The following is a 6,834-nucleotide window of genomic DNA, read 5'->3' as shown; positions in this document are numbered from 1 at the left end:
AAACACATTTCATTACACCAAATACACAAAATAATGTTCTTTTTAGCAGCATCATATGACCCCTTTAAAAAAGACAACCTTGTACTATTTACTGCCGCACACAAACAAAGAAATGTCAAGCCATTCTGTGCCAACACAACTTCACCTCTTATGCAGTATGTTCTTGTACTGAAGTAACTCTGTTTGATTTAATAAGCACCTTCTGAAATAACCATTTGCTCAATTATGAAGATGAGCTTTCCATTAAAACTAATTAGCCTATTACTCAGACAAGTAGTCACATTCACACCCAAATAAAACACACACTTGAACACATTTCTACTGTGTGTTCTCATATAAAAACCTTGCTTTTACCCATTAAACATAAAGCACATGCATGTTCCTTCTCTTCAGTCTCCCCACATGCTGCCCACTCATGCACATTTCTGACTTTCAACCCCATTTACAATTTGGACAGAAAAAAAGGAAGGCTGAATAAGAAATTTGAGACAATGAAAGTAATGTGGTAATGGAGTGAAATAGAGGAAAAGTGATGAGAGAGCAAGAGCAAATTTTGAGGCAGAGAAAACTGAGGATAGTGAAATTAGATTTTACTGCTTTTCTTGATCGAGTTTATGAAATGTACAAATGTGTAAACTAGATTATTAAATTAAATTAAAATCCAAGCACCATTGTGACAGCATTAATAATTAGGGCATGACTCAATGTAATAAGTCCATAAACTGCCTACATTTCTAAAAAAACAAGACATTTATTTCTTTATACCACAATTTGCAATACAGAAATCCACAGTAGGGGGTGTGGTTAAGGGATTGTGGTAATCTCACGCCTCAACTGCCACACAAAATATAAAATCATCCACCAACAAATCACTGTGTGATTATTACTGGGCAAACATCAGGGTCTTACAGGTCTCTCAGGAACTAATAAACATGCCCTCACAAAACAAGGCGGAATATTAATGACTAATCTGCATACCCTAAAAGAATGAAGGGTGACCTACAATAATTAAGAAAGAGGGGGGATGGGAATTTTGTGTACAGCTGTTTATGTCAGGTCGTGGTCGTACTGGAAGCAAGAGGCTCAAAGATTTATTAAGAGAATAAGAGAGATATTGTTAGTTATCATCTCTGCATTGTTCATGAAACTTATAGGATTGAATAAGCATATTTTTAGAAGCCAGGACTCCTTATAAGGGGTGATGAATATGTACGAGCAGCCGGTATGCATAGATTAAGCAGCACATTTAAAGAAGAGAAGATGTAAGTGAGTGGTTTCACCATACATACTCTTTACAATGAGTCATTAGTACTAATCCACCATGAAAGACCTGATCTAGAAATCCAATGAAGGGCAGATATTATGCTTTCAGTTTACGCCCCCACTAATTAAGGAATGAATATTCATGAGGTAGAACAGCTAGCAATGCCAAGGAAGAGGGTAGATAAGTTTATGGGAAATTTTGTTTACTTTTTTAGTCACTATAGAGAAAATTCAATGTCATGAGTAGTAAGGAAGGATGATATATTCCATATCTTGGATCAAATTTAAATGTGGCAAGAGAGAGCCAGTTAACTAGAGCGCAAGCATGAAATAAATAGGGGTTATAAATATATAATTATGCGTCATATTTTAAAAATAAATAACTTTCAAAAAAATGTTTTTCACATAAGGAAGGGATTAGGGCAGATGGCTGCTTTTGGGATCATGTTTCCACAAATACACTCCCCAATGCTGAAAACACGAGATGACAGAACGCTCCGTAAAAAAACATAGTCCTTCCCTGAAGCGGCTTTGGGAATGTTTCTCTCTGATTACAGGTCAAATGAAGCCAAACTAGGACTCAGTAAAGTTCTGCAATTCCTATCCAATAAACTACTGGTTTATGCATGATGTTATGCTGGTACTGTGCTAATGATGAATTCTGTTTGATGGATAATTATAGAATATGATGCATCCTGGATCATGAGGGAACTATATTCCAAAAAATGTGTAAGGACATGTAAGGAATTATTCTGAAATGAGTATAAATGTCTACATATGTGTATAAGCCTCCTGGCTTAGACCATACATGCCACAAAAAAGTCTTATGGTTATCATATATTTATGGTGCATCACTGCTTAAAGGGGTGGTTCACTGTTTTTTTTCTAGGCTTGATTGTGTTTATGGGGTGCAGTCTAACGTGTTAATGCTTCGTTTTAAAAAAAACACATTATTATTCACATAATTTACCTTTATTCCACACCGCTCTGTCCCTTCTCTGAGAAACGGGCTGATCATTTCCTGCTTTTATGAAGCCCCGCCCTCAGAAATAGGCGATGGGCCCAGTGTGTTGTGATTGGCTAAACCGCCTCTAGTGCGCGTCTAAACGTCCCACCCCTCACCTCAGCGCCATGTGCTCCGGTTGTATTGTAAACAATGGCGTCATTAATATAGCTTATCAGTTTGAGCCCGATTGAGAAGCAGAGGATATTATTGAAGAGGATCGTGCAGAACCTTAGCAAGCATGGCTTTTAATGGTAGGCCAATGTTTTTTGTTTGTTGTTGTCTAATACTTTTAGATATGCTGTTATTTGTAAATGCTACTGCTTATGTTAGCTTTTAATATACAGTTTTATCCTGATTAAAGCTTTAATACAGTACGGCAACTGCACGCGCGTCCATGTTTAACGCTTCTCATAGCTATGTGAAAATAAGCGTATAATTGGAACAGTTCATTGTTTGAGCTTAGCTGAATGAGAGAGAGAGAGAGAGAGATGCAGACTGTATCAGAAGAATCAGAATCAGAATGAGCTTTATTGGGGCAGGGTTTATCTGGGTTTGTTACGTCACAAACCCGGGAAGTAACTTCTTGTAGTCCCTACCAGCCGTTTTTGTATATTAAACTGCCAGAATTTTAAAAGACGATATCTCCGTTTGCATTGAACGTTCAGCTTCGTAACTTTGCAGATATTGTTTATGCTCAAACAGCAACATTACACACTAACTAACGTTAAAAAAGTGAAATCGCAATCAACCACCCTTTTAAAGGAATAAAAAAGGCATGAACCTGGGTTACAGAGATGACGTTACAATGGAAGTGAATGGGGGCCAATTTGTATATTTTAAAATACTCAGTGTTTCAATATAGCCTCACAACATAAACAATATGCATGTTAACATGACATAACATTTGTAGTGTTAAAAATTGCTTACTAAGCTATTATGTGTAAAGTTACTTTTAATTTTTACAGATTTTGCCCCCATTCACTTCCATTGTAACTGCTTCACTGTAACCTCAGATCATGAAGTACAAGGAAACACCAAATGACATACTGCATTCAGCATGGCGCACAGGGACTCTGCCAAATACAGATCACAGAAACCAATGAAATCATAAAGAGATTGAAAAAACTGGGCCCGCAGCCTCATCTTCTCCTGCCATGAGCAACATCTATGCACTTTTGGGAAAAGGAGACGGTGTGAAAGAGGGATAAAGACAACAAAATACAGAGATAGGGAGAGTGTCAAATTCATACCAGTCCATCTGCCTGATGATACTGCAATTCAACTAAAGTAATTTTATTAGCTCAGAGAATTAAGCCTGAGTTCATTTAACAAAAAACATCTTATAAGACTTCTAGATGCCAGACAAGCTATGACAAAGTAAATTCATAAAGAAATACACTAATTAAACATGTAGAAATGGGAAGCAGATGTACAGTAGTGGCTGCTTCAATATCATAATGACTAAAGCTGCTGGTTTAATTGAGAACTGTCACCCTTTACCGCTTTCTTTAGAAAAATATCCTAACAGCTGGTAAAACCACTTTTTTTATATGGAGATAATTATTTTGTTTTACTTCAGTGTGGATAATCACTCGGTTGTCATGGCAACTGCATGTACACACTGTAAACTGGAAGACGTTTAACCAGAGGCTGCTTGGCCTTGGCTGTGTCAAATTCAAGCGGCTTTAGGACCCTGAGGCCAGCAGCAGACGAGCCATCTGCCACCATCTTGGCTCTAAGCCAACACATACTGCAGGCCACCCCCTGCAGAGCCAAGATGGCGGAATTGCACAAAAGTCATAGCAAATACACAGGTGGGGGGCATCAGGTGTTGCGTAGATGTGGCATCATATGGAGACTGTCTGGCTGTGAGCAGGGCTGAGAGAGCAAGCTGCCAGTCAGTATGACGGGAGGATTGCATTAGCTACGAGCACATGTGGTAGCTGCTGATTCTTGATTCTATGGGGAATATTTTTGGTAATGTTGACCTCAAGGCATATGTTGTAAGATATGACAGATCACATTCAAAGGAATTATCAAGTAAGAAGTGACATTTTGAGGGACTAATGCTTTGGAATTGCATTAGAAAAGGAAATATATTTGCATGAGCATAACAACAACCAGCTAGCTGTCTTTGTTATAATATTTACCATATTAATGTCAACTACCTCTATTTTGGCTGAAAAATGTATGGCCATACAAAGCGATGAATAGGCAAATGATAAATGTGACCGTGCCTAGATGTGTGTGGTGAAATTATACAGCTGCGTAGTGTAGGATATAGTGTAAACCATTTCCCGCAGTATATGTTTACATACAAACAAAGATAACAACCCTCTTTTCCCATCAACTTGACCTAATTTTTGTCTTTGTTCTTCTTCTTTCACATCAAAGCAAAGCACCGTGAGAGACGGGCTGAATATGTGAGAACCTGTCTCGCTTTTAGTTGCTCAATTACTTATGAGTTTAATAATTCAATTTTAACAACTTTTGTAACTTTTCTCAATATTTTAATAATTGTAATAAAAAAAAACAAGTCAGGTCTGCCATTCTGTTCTATGAAATATTGAACTTAAGTCTTTGTTTGTTAATTCTTGTGTTCTTTTTAGATTGACTCTATGTTCTTTGTGTCTGAAACCTAATACTTTTATTTTGCCTTTTTGTTTTATTAATCTATGATCTCTGACTTAATCAAAACCTTAATCAGATATGTGACCCTGGACAACAAAACCAGTGAAGGGTCAATGTTTTATAAATAAATAAAAGAAAAATTGATAATTTTGACACATATTGTTGGCTATACCCGTGTGACTTAAGACTGGTTTTGTGGTCCAGGTTCACATATTACTGAAGCTTTAATCTGTTGGTTATAGCACAAACTAGACACCCACACATAGAGAACGAGACTTTTATTCTATTGACATTTATATAGTGGACATATGATGCACATTATCAAGTAGAAACATTATTTATCATCAGTTGTCATAGGATTAGGAAACGTCATGTCAAATCATCTGGATATTTCATTGTTAAGGCTGTTGTTTGTGTTATTACTCTGTCTCTCAGACCCCACACAGAACATGGGGGTTAAATGGGATGTAAACAATAAATGTTATGCATGTTAACAGGATATTAAGGACATCAAAGATAACATTTAGTAAAGCTGTTATCATAGACAGAGATTACAATAACAGACAGATTTTCCGCATTAAATCTAGTAAATGTGTCTTGCTGGTGATCATGCAGCATAAACTAAGATCTTTCTCAGCAGGGATCACTTAATCCCCATTGGAAAAATTAAGAGATGTCACAGGATGATTGCCAAAGAAAATTGGATAATAGTGGTGACAATAACCACAATAAATTTCATTTTAAAAGATTTCTGTTTATTAACTTTTTTTAATTGACCATTCTTGTTTCAGTTTTCATTTTATTCTCAGTTAAAAATGATGAAATGTTGAAGCTGTTGTTGACATCAGACATATCATTGGTGTGCATGTGATTTGTTGTATTCTCAGTAGCCTGTTGTAAAGCAGATGCTCACTGTCTCGCTGTCAAACAGAGACAGAAATAAAACCTAGAGAGACGACAAGACACAAAAACAGTCTAGGTTATCTAGACAGGAGTAATCACTTCTATGTCGAATTGAGACTACTAAATCCTGGATTATAATTTAAACAAGGCAAGATTAAAAAGTTGAACACATGGGTCATTTTTTGTAAAGAAAATGGACCTGTTTAATTCATTTTTACGTTGTTAAAAAGCAAACCCCAAAACGTTACATACCCTATACTGCATTTCTGTCAAAAATAACTACATTTATGCATACAATATTATCTACAAAATCCTTGACATAAATGAAACCTGTAAAGTGCTACAGACTGTTTTGAACAATCACATGATAAAATCCTGCTGGCATTTACTGCTTTCAGACATTCTGAATATTTTTAGACAGTGGCTTCACTGCTGCAGGGAGGACAGCACTCACACAGTATTGAGTGACCTATTCAGACAGTTGATGTGATGGTGGCACCACGGCCTAATCCATAACTCAGAAATCAATAAATCAATAAAATGAAAAACACAACGAGAGTCAGTGCAGGAAGTATATTGACAGACAAGGGAAAGGTGTTTCCTGTTTTAGAGGTTAATTTTTAAGACATGATATTGTTTTGTGCATAATTGATACATTATTTAGTTTTTTTTTTTAAAGAGGGATGTAATGGTTTGTTGACGGTTATTTCCATATTTGCATTCTAAAAATAAAGTATATGAATAAATTCATCCCTTTAAGTCAGTCTTTCCATCAAATGGTTTAGAATCTCTTTCTTCATATATTTACTTTATCAATTAATAATGACATTTAAGGTGAAATTATCACTAAATTACAGAGTTTGTTGTCTCCGAACAGGATGGGTACAGGAAATTAAGCCAAAGCACTGACTGTGGATCAACATGAAAGGACTGTAGTATGTATATTTCCTTCTACACAGATGGAACAATCATATATGAATAATGGTGGTTATGCAGCAATTCTGTGAAACATAATTGGCAGTAACATCCAC

Source organism: Sinocyclocheilus anshuiensis, unplaced genomic scaffold, assembly GCF_001515605.1.
Source record: "Sinocyclocheilus anshuiensis isolate Anshui unplaced genomic scaffold, SAMN03320099.WGS_v1.1 scaffold945, whole genome shotgun sequence".
Classification (NCBI taxonomy): Eukaryota; Metazoa; Chordata; class Actinopteri; order Cypriniformes; family Cyprinidae; genus Sinocyclocheilus; species Sinocyclocheilus anshuiensis.
Note: the sequence above shows the minus strand (reverse complement) of the source record.